At 44.5% G+C, this 20,020-nt stretch overlaps 1 protein-coding gene and 1 pseudogene across 1 annotated transcript in view; one reads left to right on the top strand and one right to left on the bottom strand.

Annotated features, from left to right (window-relative positions):
* The window catches only part of FOXD1 (forkhead box D1), a 138,570-nt gene that overhangs the window by 63,040 nt on the left and 55,510 nt on the right, over nucleotides 1–20,020 (bottom strand). The window lies entirely within an intron of this gene.
* On the top strand, nucleotides 12,570–12,976 carry LOC100622299 (GSK3B-interacting protein pseudogene; annotated as a pseudogene).

Consider the following 20,020-nt stretch of genomic DNA (forward strand, 5'->3'; position numbering starts at 1 on the left):
GTTCCTTATAATTTAGACCTATATTCAAGTAATTGTGTGAACTTAAAATCTCATTCCTTGGGGGAGGGGGCGTGGTCATGACTTCATGGATTATTGGCTTTTTGAAATTTAAAGGATGAGGTAGTTTGGAATTCTCACTTCTTCTCCCTCTGCCCCAATATCTTGCTTTTAAAAACTACTAATTGCCTGTATAATAATAAGTCAAATGAAATAAGGAATTAAGGGTGGTGGAGGGAATTGAGGGCTGGTGATCATGAGGGGCTGATTTTGGAAAAGATGGACACTTTATCTGTGGGGACATGGGTTCTGGCCTTAGATCTTTGCTTTCCTGCATTTACCCAGAACCAGGCCTCCACCCTAATGGAGTTACCAAAGGTTCACTGAAGCCTCTGCTAAAGACTAAAATGTGGTCTTCCTTGGTAGAGGGTTCTTTACTGATCCTATGGCCTTCAACAGATGATTTTGACTGTTTCTAGTATTCAAGTTTAATTTAATTTTTTTTATTTTTTATTTTTTGGCTTTTTAGGGTCACACCCGTGGCATATGGAGATTCCCAGGCTAGGGGTTTAATTGGAGCTACAGCTGCCTGTCTACGCCACAACCACAACAAGCCAATTCTGCAACCTACACCACAGGTTACAGCAGTGCTGGATCCTTAACCCACTGAGCGAGGCCAGGGATCAAACCCGCAATCTCATGCTTCTTAGTTGTATTTGTTTCTGCTATGCCATGGCAGGAACTCGGGTATTTAATTTAAATGGACAACTGAATATTGCTGCCCTTGGGCCTTCCCCAAGCCGGCCTTGGTTACATTTTGTACTGTGTGTAAATTATCATGGTTCCCAGCCCCTTCCGTTGAAAGAGTAAATTAGCATGGGATACAGAGGAAGGCAGCTATGCTCACCACTATACCAAGGCTGCTGCATGGGATACCGAGGAAACGGCTAATTTCTACCAAGACACTGGGAGGACAGCCCGAATTAAGGCGGCACATGTCTGTCAACAGCTTCATTTTCTTTTTTTCAGTCCTTAATCCTTGGGCAAAAGAAGCCTCAAAAGTAGACGCAGATCCTCACCGGTCACCCCACCCCATTCTGGGCGCAGAGTCTGCTCCCCACACCAGAGTGGGAAGAAGCCTGAGATGGGAGGTGAGCCTGCCACCAACTCGAGGCTTTTCACCGCCGGCGTGGATTAAGTAACACCCGCAAAATCAGCATTTGCACACATGCCAGGGACTGATTACGGGCCCCTCAGCCAGGACAGCCGACGCTATTTCAGAGCAATTTCTCCGATTACTCAGCCCTAGGACAGCCGGGGCGCGGCTCCAGTGCACACTCCCCGGCCTGCGGAACCCTGTTCGCAGCCACCTCGCGGCTGCCCGCGGGACAAAACGAGGCCGCTGCCCACCAGCACCGCTGCGGGCGGGAGCTTTGCGCTCCACCGTTTGGGTCTATTTCCTCGCCCCCAGCCCTGGGAAGGAGGTTTGTGCCTCCTGGGAGCACCGAATCGTCTCCTCGCGGCTCCTGAAAGGCCCCTGAGCCGCCCACGCCTCCATCCATCCTCAATCTGCGAAACAGGAGGGATCAGGGACCCATCCGTCCCAGACTTGCACCATTTCCCTGCGATTTAGAGATGTATGACTCGGGGAGCTGGACCCGCAGCTCCGGATCGCGGTGCGGAGAAAAGAGGTGAAATGCATCTGCGGAGCAGAAGGAGGGAGCTGCTGGTGGTCCTTCACTGTCAGCCTACAGAAGCCAGAACGCGTAGGGACTTCGCTCTCCTGCGACCCGATTGCTCGCGGGCCCCCGTCACCTCCTCCGACCCGTGCGTCTGAGTCTCCGGCTATCGCCAGAGACCAATTGGTTTTCAAATAGTTAAGATAAACCTAGGATCTGAATTTCCTTTAAGGGACCGACCGAGAGGCTGTGTAAATGTCTCCTGACAGACGTAATGGAGGGTTATTAGCAGTACAAAGCCTGTCCGACCCGGAGCGTTAGTTCAAGGGAATATTTCGGTGTCGCACTGAAATTGCTGCGCATGTAAACCAATTTCCCCGACAGAAGGGTAAACACAGACTCGTTTGAACCGCGAGATGAAAACAGATGGGATATCGCAAACGGTTCCCCAAAATACAACAGACTTCTGGGCCAATTACACGTGGTTAGCTCTGAATGGCAGAGGAAATAGTTTTCTTTGCTGCTAAATGTCACAAAAGTCACCTAAAGGCACAGAAGGAAGCCGCTCTGTTTTTGCAAAACTTGCTAAAATTAATCTGTGCCGGAGCCACTTGTACAAAGCAGAACCACCCCCTACACCGCCCCCCTACACCCCGTCCCCACCGCTGGACTTCAAGCCTTTGTGAAGGACAGAGCCATTTTGGGGATCCAGGCTCTAGGGCTTCGAAGCCTGAACCCACCGATCGAGAAAACTGGAGAAGGGAAAGAAAATCCGGCAGGCACTCGCCAGTCTGTCGAGTCCAAGGAGCACGCAGGCGAAACAGCCCACGAGAGCCATGGGGGCCGCGGCCTCCTCTCCCGGCCCGGAGTCTCATGTCCCCGCTCCCGCACGCCTGCCCAAAGGAGCGAGAAAACAGGACAGCAAGGCTGCCTTCGATGCTGAACCACGTGCATAAAGAATACGGAGCCCAGCCTCGCCGGCCCCAGGCCTAAGTTCTCAAGGAAATTCCCGAGAAGCCTCAGACCCGGCCTAGGGTTGCCAGGAGGAGGCTTGACTCCGGGCCGACTCCGGCCCGAGGGTCACACCGCAGCCGGGCCTTTCCCTGGGGCCTGCGGCGAACCCTGCTCTCCAGGCCTTTCCCGCGCCTCCGGGCTGATGCGGGGCGCGGAGACAAGGGCCCGAGCCTGCTCCCTGGAGACTTAATCTCTTAGGCGGGAGGCCTCCGAAATGGCCGGCCCAGCCCGGCTGAGACCCTCCCTGAGGATGCCTGGGCGGGGGTGCAGGAGAGAGGCCGGGCGGGGCGCACCGGCTCCGCGCTCCGTCGGGCGCGGCACAGCGCCCAGGTCACCGCGCTCCCGGGCTCCGGAAGCCGCGCTGGCGGGGCGGCCCGGCGGGAGGAAGCCGCTCGGGCCGCGCCGCCCCGCGCCCAGGAGCCGCGTGCAGGGTTCAGCCGTGTTTCGGTTGCCCTCTGACCTGACCCTGGGCGCACAAAGGCCTCCCGGGTGCGCCGCCCTGGCCCAGCCTTCCAGTCGCTGCCAAATTAATGAGCCCACGTCAGGTTGGGTTTACAGCTCGGCCGGGAAGCAGCCGAGTGGAAAATGAGCCCGGGGCCGCTCGGAGGGACCCGCACGGGAGCAGAGGCCGCCTGGCGTCCTGGCGGCCGGGGACGTCGAGGCCCGCTCGGGGCCGCCCTCAGCTCAGCACGCGCCCTCTCCCGCTGGCTCTGAGGGAGCAGGCCCGCCCAGGGAAACTTGCTGGTCTGTGAGAAACATCTGTCCTGCTTTCTTCCAACAACACAAACCCCACAGTTAACATCCCAGCAGCACAGGCCAGGCGTGCTCGACACGGGTCGTTGGGTTGCTGCTTGGCGACCCTTCGGTGTCTTTGCGGCGCCCTGAGCAGCCGAGCTTTAGGGACAGCAAATCGGTTCCTTCTGAGCACGGACGGAGGGAAGACCAGAGACACCGAGTATGTGCGTAGTGGAGCATAGGACCCATCCCTTGCAGCAGCGAGGGCCTGGAAGGCTGACTCAGGAGGCATTTTCAATCTGCTACTGGGTGCTGGGTTTTGAAAGCCAAAGATATAAGTGGAAAGGGGATTTGTTTGTTTTGAATAAAAATCGATCTGGTAGTTCTTCCTGAAGTCTCCGGTGCTCGTGGCTCTGCTCTCTTATTGCTCTTTAAACACTGTAAGGAATTCTGTGCAAGAAACATGACTAAATTTGAAGCTGATAAAGCTCAAGGCATTGGTTCATCTTATTCCTTCCAGATTTTTCAGATATATTAAAAGAAAGCACTTTCATCTAAACAACACTCAAAAGGCCAGAAGAGCCAGACTCTGAAGAAGGCCTCTTTCCCTGCAGCTTTGTTTCACGTTGAGAACCAAGCTTGGGAGCAACCCGTGTGACTGCTGATTCCAGATCATTTATGAATCATTCCTGCATCTTCCTCATCCTTGCTTTACCCAGGAAGGCCCTGCCACAGACCCCGTTTCTTCTGGTGACTAGGTGTACTAGTGTACCCTCACTAAAATGTTGTCACAACCCTTAGGAGCAATGACCAAGACCAATTGCCTCTTCTTTCCCACAGTGCAGTGCCATATCAAGTGTTGCCTGTGCTGACTCCACAGCTAATTAGAATAAATACAGTGCCCTGTAAAATACTAATTGCTAGAGGGTGGGTGGTTGGTGGAGTTACCAACTCTCCCCTCATCATTCATTCTGCTTCATTCTAAGTTATGTCAGTAGATTTGTTTTTCTTCTGAACCCACATCAAGATAGTACCATTGAAGAAACTGAAATTTTGATGAGAGGAGTAGAAAGGGAGTGGGGAAAAGAAGAAGTATAGAAGGGCAGAGGATTTTGAAAAATAATAGGGGTGGGTATCAATACAAATGAAGGTACCTAAGGAAATCAGGAGGGTGCCAAGGAATTAGGGAACAAGAACACCCCAAGATGGAAGACGGGGAGGCGAGGCATGCCAAGGACAAATTTCAACTACGAAGAGGCAGTATGACATCATGGTTTGGAGCCCATGATTACCACTCTCAGGCTGTAAGTCCTTGGACAGGTTATATAATCCTATGATCTTCAGTTTCCTCACCTGCAAAATGAGGATAGTAATAATATATATATCACGGAGTTATGAAGGTTAAATAAAATAACATGCACTGAATAAACATCAGCAATGACTGCTCTCAATTTCACCTGGAGCACCATACGTAATGTCATTACACCTTTGACATTCCTGTCTGTTCTATTACAATTTATCTTATGGGTAGAAAGCAAAGTGGGGTAAAGTCTTTTTTTCTGTTAAATGTGAGAAAATGAAGAAGAATCACCAGATACTTAAGGAAAATCTTTAACAAAAGACAAAAACCAAATTAGAAAAACAAGTAGTTGGGAGGAATTAGAGCAATTTTTTTTTGACTTTTTTTTTTTTTTAGGGCCACACCTGGGGCATATGGAGTTTCCCAGGCTGGGGGTCCAATAGGAGCTGTACCGCTGGCCACAGCTACAGCCACGCAACTCGGGATCCGAGCCGCATCTGCAACCTACACCACAGCTCATGGTAATGCCAGCTCCTTAACCCACTGAGCAAGGCCAGGGATCGAACCCACATCCTTGTGGATACTAGTCAGGCTCGTTAACCACTGCGCCACCATGGGAACTCCAGGAATTAGGGAAATTTTGAAAGAAACACAGACACAAATATTTCAAGTAAAATCCTCTGGAGAGATGAGAAAATGTATTGCATCCATAAAATATAAAAAGGATGCTCTAAAAAAGAAACATTAAAAGAATAAAAAGGAAATTTTGAAAATTAAAAATATAGTAGCAGAAATAAATTCAGTTAAAGACTCCAGATGAAGCTGAAGAAATCTTTCAGAAAAGAACAAAAAGATGGATGGAAAATAGGGGGAAAAGAAAAAACTAGACGATCAATACAGGAAATTCTACATGCAAATTGACTTCCAGGAAGAAAGTACAGAGATAATGGAGGGAAAATTTTTTTTTCAAAGACACGGTACCAGAAAATTTCCCAGAACTTACTAAGTTCTCAGACTAGAAGTGCCAATTGAATGCCTAGTACAGAGACTGATTAAAAAAAACTTGTACCAATAGACATCATCACAGGATTTCAGAAAATCAAGAATAAATAGAAACTCCAAAACCCTTCCAGAAAGAAAAACAGGTCCCATGCCAAAAATCAGAATGGCATTGATCTTCTCAAAAATAGCACCAGAAGTAAAAAGAAAATAGAGCAATGCCTTTACAGGTCTAAGGAAGTATCATTTCCAGTAGAAATCTATAACCAGCTGAACTATTTGTCAAGTGTGCAGACAGAACAAAGACATTTTCAACCATGCAAAACTCTCAAAATGTTATGTCCCTGTACCCTTAAACAGACACTGCTGACCCATGCAAACTCCATCTTCATCTTTCTTATTATTTTTTAAGGCATCACCTAGCCATGTGCTCTGATAAGCCAAGCTTTTCCCCAGCCTGAAAAGTAGCCTTGATTAATCTAAGCCAACAAACTGCATTTTCTATGCCAATGATTGGCATAGAAATGGGTGTGTAACACAAGTGAGATCAATTAAATCTCAGGAAAAGTCTCCTAGGGGTACGGGAAGATTTTCTTCAACTCAAAAAGAGGGATAAAGAGGGGACTTGGGCTTTCAGCCAGTATTTGTTTGTGGTTGTGGGAGGACATGATGATCCAAGTGGCAGGAGTTACTTTATGCAGTTATCTTATCAAGGAGAGAATCCAAATATTAAGATTGCAGAGAGGAAAGATATAAAGAACCAGGTACCCGATAATGTCACTGAGCCATTGCATTCATCAAGCCCGAACTTAAGCAATATCCAGACTTCTCATGGTGTGGGTGCCAGAAGGCAAACCCTGGGCACTTGAGCTCATCTTTCAAGTTGAATTATATCATGAAAGCAATAATTAATACAAATGCATACCACTGGAGTTTCCAGTTGCGGCGCAGCGGAAACAAATCTGCCTAGGAACCATGAGGCTGTGGGTTCAATCCCTGGCCTTGCTCAGTGGGTTAAGGATCTGGCATTGCCATGAGCTGTGGTGTAGGCTGCAGATGCAGCTCAGATCTGGCGTTGCTGTGGCTCTGGCATAGCCGGCAGCAACAGCTCCAATTATACCCCTAGCCTGGGAACCTCCATGTGCCATGGGTGTGGCCCTATAAATACAAAAAAAAAAATGCCTACCATTGATTGAGTACTTAGGTACTGTTCTTCTGCTTAATGACTATAGAAAGCCTGTGAAATAAATAATTACATCCATTTCGGGAATGAGGACACATAGTCTCAAGTATGTGAATGAACCAGATTTGTACCCATCACTCTCTGACTCTAAGGTCTGAGTGTTTAAGTCTAATACTATGCTCAGACAGATGTGAATGGAGCATGGGAAAATGTTTGGAATATGAAAAATGCAAACCTACACTTAATAACGACTTTTAATTCACTTATTATTTGTCAATATAGTTCTGATTTGTGGTAACCAACCTCCAAGAGGGCCCCCAATGATCCTCACTTTCTGGTAATCATGCTTTTGCGTAGGTCACTCCCATAATGACTAGGGCTGACCTGTGTGACCAATAGGATGTACTGACAAAGTGCTACTTCCAAGGCTAGACCATAAAAGACATCATGGCTTCTGCCTTGCTTTCTCTTGGATCATTCACTCTGGGGGGATTCAGCTGCCATTTCACACACACACTGAAGATGCCCTCTGGAGAGGCCAGTGTGTCAAGAAACTGAAACCTCCTGCCAATATCCACATGTGTGTGAGCCACCTTGGAAGTGGGTCCTTCAGCCCCCATCAAACTTCAGACTGCAGCCCTAGTCAATGCTCAGTTATACCTTCACGAAAGACCCTAAACCAGAACCATCTAGCTAAGCCACTCCTAAATTCTTGATCCACAGAAACTTCGAGACAAGTGTTTATTATTTTAAGCTGCTTGGTTCTGGGGTAATTTGGTACAGAGCAATAGATAAATTAATGCATTGGGTAGCTGAATAAACTCAACTTGAAAGGCTAAAAAGGACCTTAGAGCCAAGACATGGAAACAACCTAAATGTCCATTGAGAGAGAATGGATCAAGAAGATGTGGAACATACACACGATGGAATATTACTTGGCCATTAAAAGGAAAGAAATAACAGCATTTGCAGCAACATGGATGGACCTAGAAATTATCATACTATGTGAAGTTAGTCAGACAGTGAGACAGCAACATCAATATGCTATCGCTTATGTGTGGAATCTAAGAAAAGGACACAATGAACTTTGCAGAACAGATACTGAGTCACAGACGTCAAAAAACTTATGGTTTCCAAATGAGACAGGTTTGGGGGTGGGGGAATGCACTGGGGGTTTGGGATAGAAATGCTATAATTTGGTTGTGATGATCATTGTACAACTATAATAAAATTCATTGAGTTTTATATATATATAAATTTGTCTGTCAATTTTAGATTTGTTTGTCAATTTCTGTTTTTCAGGGAGACACATGTGGTCCTCACCACAACCGTACGAAAGGAATAGGGGAAGTGTCATCTCAGAAAATGTGATCATCAGACAGACTTGCTTAAGGTACTCAAAGTCAGCCAGGGACCAGAGTAATAGAAAAACATTTTGGGGAGTTCCTGTCGTGACTCAGTGGTTAATGATTCTGACTAGGAACCATGAGGTTGTGAGTTCGATCCCCAGCCTCGCTCAGTGGGTTAAGGATGCAGCGTTGCTGTGAGCTGTGGTGTAGGTCAAAGCAGATGCGGCTTGGATCTGGTGTTGCTGTGGCTCTGGTGGAGGCCGGCGGCTACAGCTCCAATTAAACCTCTAGCCTGGGAACCGCCATATGCTGCTCGGGTGTGGCCCTAGAAAAGACAAAAAAAGAAAAGAAAAACATTTTAGGTCTCTTTCACCAAGCCTTTCCAGTGTCCTTGTTTAGCAGTTGGCTCAGGCGCAATGACTCAGAATCAGTAAAAAACACAATAAAAATGAAAGAAATCCCCAAAGAGTCCCTCATTTTAAAATATCTCCTAAGAGGCAGTCAGCAATATACAACACTCTTGCTGCTCCCAGCCTCTCTGCCCTTCTGGTTCTCATTGCACACAGGAGTTTATGGGTCTTGGATCTTGCCCAAAACTGTAGATAGTCATCAATTTTGAGAACATTCAAATATTCTGACCAGCGAAAACTGTTAATGGTTATGGTGTTTATAGCTTGGGTTTAAATAGGAAACTAATAAAGATAAAATCTCTGTTTGATAAGGTGCGCAAACCCCTGTCAATGGAAAGTTTCCCTGTTGCACAGTGAGTTCTTTGAGTGCATCGCTGAGCCCTGGGCCCAGTCTCAGAAAACGCAATTAGGAGGGAGTTAAAACTCACAGAGTTAATGTGCTCTTCGGTGGAACGAATCTTGAAGTGGTAAGTGCTACTTTTGGACAATAATGAGTGAATGAGAGACTGGCTGGGTCTGCTTTTTGTTAGGCATGAGCCCTATAGAGTTTGTTTGGGTTTCCTGTTTACTTTGAAAGAGCAAGCAGAATCTCCAGGGCCAAAACTGCTCTGACAGAAACCTCAGTTGATGACCTTGGCTTGAGCTGGCAAACCCTTGCAAATGAAATCTCCTCTCTGCTCCAGAGGTAGTAAAGCTGTAATGTATGCAGCCTTTCAGGAGTAATCATCTACCGCAGGGAACTTGGCAGAAAAGCAGCTTGAGTTTTTTCTTAGAAGTAATTCGCATTAGTCTGAAAAGGGCTGCAGAGCACATAGCCATCTGCAGTAGATGTTGCTACAGGTGTAGGATGTTGTGGTTTCTAACGTCTTACATGTGTTCTCTAAACAATACCTCGAGTGTCTTTTTGTTTCTGGCCTGTGTGGTTTCCTGCATTTCCGACAGATGATCCTATGTAGAAAGGCAACTGCCTGCAAAGTTTAAATAGGAAAATTACATATAAAGACACACATGCAGAAAATGGTGTTGGCTCTGAAAGCAGCTTGGAACAAGAGCAGGATGGAGCCTGCAGCACTTGCTCAAGTAGCTGAAATAAGCAGTGTTACATGTCCTGAGGAGCCTCCCAGCACATCCAGGAATCCCTCCAGTTGCTGAGACTTTCAGCGCTGCAGGAGACCAAGGAATAGAAACCTGCATTCGAGCTCTCGGAGCAAGCTGGAGAGGAACGGGAAAGAAAGGCCCCATGAGATGAGAGCTCTTGCCAACACTTCATACCCAAGCGGGAACGTCTAGAAGTTTTTTTTTGTGTGAATGATCCAAGTCATAAGTCAAGCAAGCATTGACTCTGGAGCTATAGTCTTGGGAGCCAGAGATATTGCTGGGTCACGGCTGGTTGACAAATGCCCAGGGTAGGGAGCTTAAGATACTAGGTAGTCAGGTGGAACTTTAAAAACCAAACACACAGGCAATCCTGAGGCTTGTCTACATATGGTCAGTGCATTCAAACTTTCATCCCAGGCCTGCCAAGCTGAGGGCCCTCCCTCCCCCACCCCCACAAACCCCCTCACGAGAATACACAATTCCCATTGTGACAGTTCTCTCCCATTGCAGGTTTGCCTGATATTTATTCAGGTCTCACGTTCCCTACATAAAAGCATTGAGTGGAGAGAGAGAAAAAGAGAGAGGAGGCATATGCATGTGTATAACAGAGAGCTGAAAACCCCACAGGTAAACTCTCCTATGAAGGATTGACCCTGGGAGTTTCCTGGTGGCTCAGTGGGTTAAGGATCTGGTATTGTCACTGCCATGGCTCTGGTCAAACCCTGGCCCAGGAACTTTCACTTGTCACAGGTACAGCCAACAACAACAACGAAAAATGGTTAAAATGAAAAAATTTTTTTAAAAAATAATTGATCTTGTTGGAAGCTCTTACCTTCAAAGGCTTTTAATTTTTTCCCTTTTCCCCTTCCAAAAAAGTAATGAAAATGGGGGGAGGGGGAGCAGATTAAATTATCCTCTTACAGGCATGTATTTATCCACTTGGCTCCTGAGAATAATAATCTGCAGAATTCTGGTTCCTGACCCCATGCACTGAGCAGTCCTCAGTAGACTAACCAAGTATGTGCTTCTCTCCTCTGTCCTGGCATTGTGAAGGTGACCGGAGAAAGGACAGGTCAAAAAGGGCAGCTGGAGGGGCAAACGTGTGGCTATGCCACAAGGGAGGGAAGGAAGGGCACAGAGTTTCAAGTCCTCCTCGTCCATTCCGAATTAGGGTCTCTCCTCCTATTTGTAGCCTCTCTGTTATTACCCAGTAATGAGCTGTAGATGAATAGAGTGAAGAAGAGAGAGGCTGAGATCCTTCTTGAGACTCTTATGTCATCAGTAAAGGCCCAATGGACCTTCCATAGGACCCCTGGTCAACACGGCAGTGATGTGAATCAAGGATTCAACCTAGAGATCAGATACTAGAAATAAAGACACTAGATACTAGAGACCAAGGTGTGATTTTCCTTTTCCTTCAGCAACTCACAGTAAGGCTGAGATTCTATCCATGTCAGGCACATGAGGGAAGCTTTCTTTGTAGAACTTTACTGCTACTTTTTTCTTTAATAAACATATCAGATTACTTAGTGGACTTCCAGTTAAAGATACTTGGTTAGATACACATTTGCCTCCACTTCCTCCAGGAACTCCACGGAAGTGACAACTAAGGAATCAAACAAACACCAAAAGGTAAACAAAGAGAAGAGGTAAACAAAGAATCAATAACATTCTAGCAGCTGAAAAGCACTTGGAAGTGTGGTCATGACTTAGCAGACCCCAGAAAGCAGTAAAATCTGAGAGGCGTGAAATCCCCAATAGGTCTAAGAACTGGCAGTACCGGTTACATCTGGAAGTGGGGATAATGATGGGACTAAAATCCAGAGGACTGCTTGTGCTTGTTTAAGAAGCAGTGAGACACCCCCCCCCACCATCTCCTCCACTACTCTGACAGAAGATAGAAATGTATTCCCTGAAGAGGATACGATAAAGGACGTCAAAGTGAAAAATGTGTCCTGAAAACAGGGTGAATAAGTGACATAATTTCACTGAATGCTGAAATTTGCCTTCCTAATTAGAAGAAATCTCTTTGGTGAATCTGGCCAGCTTAAGAGAAAGGACCTGGAAACTGACATCAGGGATTCACCTACACAATGTCCTAGCTAGATCACCCCTGCTATGAAGAGTCTGACAAGCCTTGGTTTGTTTTTTGTTTTTTGTTTTTTGTTTTTTGTTTTTTGTTTTTGCCATGCCCAGGGCATGTGGGAATTTCTGGGCCAGGGAACAAACCGTCACCACAGCAGTGACCCAAGCTGCTGCAGTGACAATCCTAGATCTCTAACCCACTGAGCCACAAGGCAACTCCAACAAGCCCTGATTTGCATACAGAACTTCCTATCAGCTTTGTAGCACCCTACTCTTATATACCAACAGATAGTCAAGATTACCACCATTTGAGGAAGGCTTCTAATAGGAAAGAAAGAGGCCAAACCAACAAACAAATATACAATGGTTTGGAAGAAAACAATGCAGGGAGATAAAACCTTTAACGAATGATTATCACATACATGAAACAAGAACAAAATGTCATATAAAAAAAATCTTCAGAGAATGAAAAGTGGGAAGCAAAAGTGAAAATCTCAACAAAAGTGTTGAAAAGGAAGTTGAGGGGGGAAAAAGCCCTGAAGGTAAAACAAAGAGATAGAAAATAAGAGAAAAAAATAGTAAGAAATTTAGAGAACCAGTCCTGGATGTCTATCATCTGATGAGTAGGAGTTCCAGGAAAAGGTAAAGAAAACAAGTGGGGGCAGGTTGGGTCCTGAAGCCTCCAGAGGGAGGAAGAGGAAGACGCGGGACGAGCACAGAATGGAAACAGACTGTAATCCCATGGAGCTGAGCAGTCTATCAGGATTCGAAGGAGATGCAGCACTTAATGGCTTTGAAGGAACAGATATGAAAGACATGCGGCTGGAAGCTGAAGCAGTTGTTAATGCTGTTCTCTTTGCTGTTAGCAACAAACCTAACGCTGTGCTGCTGATGTGACCTGTATCAATGTGGAAACAAGAGAAAGGAACAGATACTGCCTGGCGCTCACTGAAGCAGGGCTCAGGGTGGTAGGTTATGCTTTTGACCAGGTGGATGACCATCTTCAAACTCCCTACCACGAAACGGTCTACTCTTTGTTGGACTCACTCAGCCCTGCCGACCAGGAAGCATTTGGAGATGCACTCCTTCAAAGGCTGGAAGCTTCAAACCGGGGTGGACAGTCATGACTAAGTTTTTTCCCGTGAGAGGGGGGCTGCTGCCGGTACAAAATGCTGACATAAAGCTTGAAGTTCCTGCGTAAGGTCATAGCAGAAAATGCATCTTGGGTTTTGTGTCTTTGTCATCTTTTGCTTCAAATTTAGGCTTTTGATTGAGAACATGATCAACCAATGAATTGTCTTTCTTGGTTTCTCATTCACGAAGGAAATCCTGAGGCAATTACTGTGACAAGATCATTAAGACATTCATGTTTCTTCCTATAGTGTCTCTGCATTTCGAAAACCTATTCTGTATTTCATTCTCCTATTGCAGGACTTTGATGCTGCCAGCACTCGCTCTTACATAGGAAGTTCTAGGTGTGCACAATCATATAGAAATTAAAATGACCTAACTTCAAACTTTGATTCAGCTTGCTAAATCAGGGGTTTCCTAACTAGCTTGGACTGACTGTAGTAATTATTTTGCCACTAGCCTTACTGGAAACAAATTATCAACTAATTTCCCCTGCACAAATTTTGAAATTCACTGCTTCATCTAATCCATTTATATTATTAATACGGACTGATAAAATGAGTTAATTATATATTACTCAGCTAATTCTACATGAAAAACAAGTCCTGGAGTTCCCATTGTGGTGCAACAGAAACGAATCTGACTGGTATCCACGAGGATGCGGGTTCCATCCCTGGCCTTGCTTAGTGGGTCAGGGATCTGGCATTGCCGTGAGCAGTGGTGTAGGTAAGGTAGCAGAGGCGGCTCAGATCCTGAGTTGTTGTGGCTGTGGTATAGGCCAGCAGCTATAGCTCCGATTCAACCCCTAGCCTGGGAACTTCCACATACCTCCAGTGTGGCCCTAAAAAGCAAAAAAGCAAAAAAAAAAAAAAAAAGGGGGAGTTCCCGTTGTGGCGCAGTGGTTAATGAATCTGACTAGGAACCATGAGGTTGTAGGTTCGGTCCCTGCCCTTGCTCAGTGGGTTGAGGATCCGGCATTGCCGTGAGCTGTGGTATAGGTTGCAGACGCGGCTCGGATCCCGCGTTGCTGTGGCTCTGGCGTAGGCCAGCTGCTACAGCTCCGATTAGACCCCTAGCCTGGGAACCTCCATATGCCGTGGGAGCGGCCCAAAGAAATAGCAAAAAGACAAAAAAAAAAAAGAAAGAAAGAAAAAGAAAAACAGGTCCTGAAACAGTACTGTATTCCTTGTTTGTAGCAGCCAGCCAACTAAGAGGACAAACCATTAGCAAATGAATGTAATAATTCCTTATTTCCAAGCTATTTAAGCACATAAGCAACTATAAGAACAGGCTCCATTCTTTTCCTAACAAAAAGCATCTTCAATGTGTGCAATTTAAAAGGAAGAAAGATTCTGATTTCCTAGAAAACGATACTTTGGCCTGTGTTGATTCTTATTATGAATGTTTGTTTACATAATGCACAGTATATATTCAGAAAGTATTTTTGCTTCAGCATTTACTTTCTGTAAGTAGTGCTTTGGTATATTCCCATAATACCCCTCCTTCCCCAGCAGATGTATGGTGTTCTGTGTTGATGATAAATCTCCAATGTCATATGCGTGCCTCATATGGGCTTGAAGCCTAAGGATGAATGAAGCATTTGGAGATCTAATATTTGAAAAAGGGAGACTCTGTATTTTATGTTTTACTGCAGTACTAATATTTATAAAAATAAACTATACCATGCTGCTACACGTTTTCAAGTACATGTTGAATAATGATCAGGGAGTCTTTTTTTTAATACTAGTCTAAAGCAGCAGCTATAGAAATGTCAAACTAAAATTCTGCATCTGGACACACCATAATTTGTCATTTGAAGACTTTTTTTAAAATCATTATTAAATAATTGGTACTTTTAGGTCTGAAGATCATGTAGACCAGAGTAAGTTAAAGTTTGGTTTGGGTCACTATTTATTGTCAAAGTTCATTGGAATGCCTAAATTATGTTTGATAAATGCATGTTCATCCTTTTTATTTTCAGATGCTTAACTGTTTGGGCAATGAAGTCTAACTTCAGGTTGAACTTTCTCATGCCTAATCTCAGGCTAAATGTAAAGGATATTTGTAAAGTTTAAATAAAATTCTGTTCACTAAAAAAAAAAAAAAAGAAAAGAAAAGAAAAAGAAAACAGATGGGGAGAGCTCATCCAATAGCTCATTAAAGTCAACAGAGTTAAAGGCCTACCAGGTGCTGGTCACATTGGATAAAAGTAAATCCACAACTAGGCTCATTATTATGAAATTTTAACACTTTAGGACAGAGAAGATTCTAAAAATCAACTACAAAGTATCAGGAAGTGGAATCCCATCTGACTTCTCAACAGCAATGCCAGAAATACAAAGGCCAAAAGGAAATGTCTTCTATTCCTGAGGGAAAATTACTTCCAACCTAGAATTTTATATCCAGCTATAACACGAATCAAGTGGAGTGGTAGAATAAAGACATTTTCAGAAATGCAATTTTCAAAACCTTTACCACTATTAATCCATTCTCAGAATGCTCCTGGAGGATGTGCTCCAGCAAAAAAAAAAAAAAAAAAAAAAAACTGAATAAATAAAGAGAAAGACACAAGGGCCAAGAAAAAGGGGCTTTGACATGAAGCCAGGGGCCAAGATAATATCTGAGATGTGGTTAAGGGGAAACCCAAGACAGCAGATATGTAACCAGCCCAGGGACCAAAAAATCAAGATTGAAGAGGTTTAGAAGGCTTTTGGAGTGACATCTGATGAAATATCTAATGTGTCTGAGCACATTGAGGGGAGATTTCCATATATGGAAGAAAGTTTGGGGCTTGTTTGGTGACAAATGTATAAAAAAACAAGCAAAGGAAACAGTAAGGCAATTATTAATACCAGGGAAAACAGTAAGCTGTGAATAAAAGGAAAAGCAATCATCATATGATACATAGCTTATCTGATAATAGCATTTTAAAGGGTTGTAAAATGGAAACATATATAATGATCTAACCAAAAGCATGTAGTGTGGGAGGACAGAGTTGGAGGGTGACTGATCACATGAACATGGGTAGTAGGAGGGGAAGAGAAAAAGTGTTAAATCCTTATTGTCAGAGTTCCTGTCATGCCTCAGTGATTAACGAACCTGACTAGCATCCATTTGCATGCAGGTTCGATCCCTGGCCTTGCTCAGTGGGTTAAGGATCCAGCATTGCCCTGAGCTGTGGTGTAGTTCGCAAAGCCGGCTCAGATCCCGGGTTGCTGTGGCCGTGGTGTAGGCTGGTGGCTACAGCTCCAATTAGACCCCTAGCTTGGGAACCTCCATATGCCTTGAATGCAGCCCTAAAAAGACAAAAGACAAAAAAAAAAAAAAAATCCTTATTGTCTATTGTACGAAGTCAATAGATAATATTTAAAAGTGAAAATTCAAGAAGTAGCAATAAAATCATGCGATTTAGAGATAAAATAAATAATTCTTTAGAAAAGTCAAGTCGATTTGCCTTTAGAAATTAAGAAGTGGGAGAGACAAAAGGTGGAGAATTCTCCTTTTCATGCAAGCCTTATACAGCTCCTTGCCTCTTTATATGTGTGCACATGTATATTTGACAAAAGTAAAACTAAATAAAAAACAACATCATTGCAGGGCTTCTGCTTGGCACATTCTTGAAGACAACTAGAGACTGAATACAGATCAATAGATGCTGCTTTTTAAAAGCCTTGGTGGTCTCAGGCACCCATTTGTTTTAGTTCTAGTGTGAAACATATGATTCTCATGGTTTTCTAATCCATTCTGATTCTCCCCAGAACGTCTGCAAGGTAAGGCTAATTAGGTAGGGGTAGAACTGGAAGTTACCACACTCACCGTCTTTTCAGAGTGATGAGAAGGGAACCTCTTCGGTATAAAAACAAAACAAAACAAAAACAAACAAAAAAGATGCAGTGGCAAGGGTGGCTGATAATAAGATCAAAACCAGAAGGCTTAGAACGCTTTTACTTTCCATGTTTGGTTATGAAAACTCTGACATGTAATAATCTTATTACCTCCACCCAGACTAAGAACATGAGCTATTTCTGGCCTTTTCAAGCAATTGCAGCTAATGTCAGCAGTCCAAAAGAGTTCACTCAAAAGCACAGTCCCTGAGAAATTTTCCAGTTTGAGTTACACAGACAATGCAACTCAGACATAAAACAGTCCAGACGACAATGTGGTGAAGGCTCCAAGGAAAGATGTTCCAGACTTGTCTCTGGTTCTCCTGTGAGCAGGCAGCCACTAAAAAGTATCCCCAAAGAAACAAGCCTTTCCAGGAAGTGGTAGAAGCAGAGTAAACCATGAGAGGATCCCAGTTTAAGAGGAAGGACTTGCAGTAAATTGAGGGAGGATATTTCTCCCTATTTTAAAGAGGAAAGTTCTGGGGGAAGACATAAAACGAGAGCCAGAATAAAAGCTTTGAAAGTAAACTTCGGAGGTAAACTTTCTACCAGTCTCCAAAGAAATTTGAATATTCCATCTTCACAGAATCTTCCTGACACCAATCGTGTGCAAGGCAATGGCATTGCTATGGGCAATATAAAATGAATGTAAAAGGAACTCGCCTCAGAGTTCCCATCGTGGTTCAGTGGTTAATGAACCCGACTAGTATCCACGAGAACTCAGGTCCGATCCCTGGTCTTGCTCAGTGCAGTAAGGATCTGGCATTGCCATGAGCTGTGGTGTAGGTCACACGTGGCTTGGATCCCATGTGGCTGTGGCTGTGGCTGTGGCTGTGGCCCTGGCCGGCGGCTCTGATTGGACCCCTAGCCTGGGAACCTCCGTATGCTGTGGGTACAGACCTATCAGACACTCTTATGACTGCTCATCTCGGAAATGGATTTTCTCTCAATGTATATTTTAGGTAATTAATCCATGCGTATTTTACAGGGGCCGTCTTCATCACTATTGTCTTCTTTTGGCTGTAATTTGGTTGATACCAGAAATGCTTAAAATCTAATTAGTTTGAATGACCTTTGTTGGTTTCTGAGATGATGAAGATGATGATGATAAAGAATAATAGTTTTCACAGGTACTGAAGAAAAAGATACAGTTCTTTTTTCTTCAACTGCCCAAGGTATAGTTTGAATCTATATAAATCAGTACAGGGTTCTGCAGGATCATTTCTATAACCTACCCTCTAATTTCTCCCATTGTCCTGTTCAAGGCTACTGTGTGATGTTCTATGCTTGGAAGGACTTCGGCTGATCCCTCTTGTTTTAAATTTTAAGTCTACTAAACTCCTCCCCCTCTCTATTAAAATGAATTTTCATGCACCTATCTACAAAACAGAAACAGACTCGTGGACATAGAGAACAGACTTGTGGTTGCCAAGGGGGAAGGTGCTGGGGGAGGGATGGAGTGGGATGTCGGGGTTAGCAGATGTAAGCTATTATATATAGAATGGCTAAATGACAAGGTCCTACTGTAGAGCACAGAGAATTATTTTTAATATCTGTGATAAACCATAATGGAAAAGAATATTTTTCAATAAGAATGTATAGGTATGTATAACTGAATCACTTTGCTATGCAGCAGAAGTCAACACACCATTGTAAATGAACCATACTTTGATGAAATTTTGAAAAATAAAAATAAAAATAAATAAAGGGCCTATCTGTGGAGAGAAAAAATGAATTTTCACACCCTTGTTTTTCAATCTGGTGGTTAGATACAGATAATAACAAATGCAGTAGAAGCCAGAGATTCATGAATAAACCTCAAATTTGCTGTTCCTTCATGAGGACATGACACAGCACTGTGCTGTCTCTAGGTCTAATTTGCAAAGCCTTTGAATCTGTGGGCCAGGCTGTTGTGCATGTTTATCTTCCCAGGATAGCTCTAACTTTGTGCTCTGATAGGCCGGACATGCAGAATGAAAGCGTCTAGGCCGAGTCATCTACCAATGACAAATGAAACCAAAAAATTCTGGCTGGAGTTCCCGTCGTGGCAGCAGAAACGAATCCAGCTGGTATCCATGAGGATGCAGGTTTGTAGTGGGTGATGGATCCGGTGTTGCCATGAGCTATGGTGTAGGTCACAGACATGGCTCAGCTCTGGTGTTGCTGTGGCTGTGGCATAGACGGGCAGCTACAGCTCTGATTCGACCCCTAGCCTGGGAACCTCCATATGCCGCAGGTGTGGCCCTAAACACACACACACACACACACACACACACACACACACACCCCTGGCTGGGATATTTCAAGTAAACATTTATAGCATAGGGAAAACAGGGTTCCCTCTGTGTTGGAGGGGTAATATTCGGCTGGCAGCCTCCACCTCCTATTCTCAGTGAAGACTGCTCTGCTTGTCCCCAGCCCTGTCAGCCCAGACTAGAGGCCACCTTGGTGCCCAAGTTGTAAATGAAATCTTACTCCACCAGAGGGGTCTGGAATGCTGACTGAGGCTGTCAGCGTCCAGGCCATGGTTAGTGTTGCAGTTTTAAGTTAGAAGAGACCAGAAGAATTTTTTGCTCTGTCCTCTCTCTGTGGCATCTTGAATGCAGGTTTTTTTTTCCCTTCATAAATCCGAAGAGTATTAGTCTGGACTTGTCAGACAAAATTAGTCAAGTGAATTATTTTTTTAAATTCACAAATTGGAGATTTGTACTACAAATTATCAGAGCGAGGGAAATGTAAGAAAATAGCATCCATGCTTAGGAGTAATTTTAAACGATGTCTTTACATTTCAAGCCTCTAATTCCATCTGGTTCATTCATCTGAGAAATTTTTTTTTTTTTTTTTGGTCTTTTTGCGTTTTCTAGGGCCGCTCCTGAAGCATATGGAGGTTCCCAGGCTAGGGGTCCAATCGGAGCTGTAGCCACCGGCCTACACCACAGCCACAGCAATGGGGGATCCGAGCCGAGTCTGCGACCTATACCACAGCTCATGGCACCGCCAGATCTTTAACCCACTGAGCAAGGCCAGGGATGGAACCTGCAACCTCATGGCTCCTAGTCGGATTCATTAACCACTGAGTCACAATGCGAACTCCATCTGAGAAAAATTTTAATCTTCTAGCCACCAGGGCTGTTTCTGAAGGGCTGGACATTGTTT

The sequence above is a fragment of the Sus scrofa genome, chromosome 2 (assembly GCF_054392235.1).
Source record: "Sus scrofa isolate SSC_HxYL_T2T_F1_AM1 chromosome 2, Sscrofa_HxYL_maternal_Yorkshire_Landrace_v2.0, whole genome shotgun sequence".
Classification (NCBI taxonomy): domain Eukaryota; kingdom Metazoa; phylum Chordata; class Mammalia; order Artiodactyla; family Suidae; genus Sus; species Sus scrofa.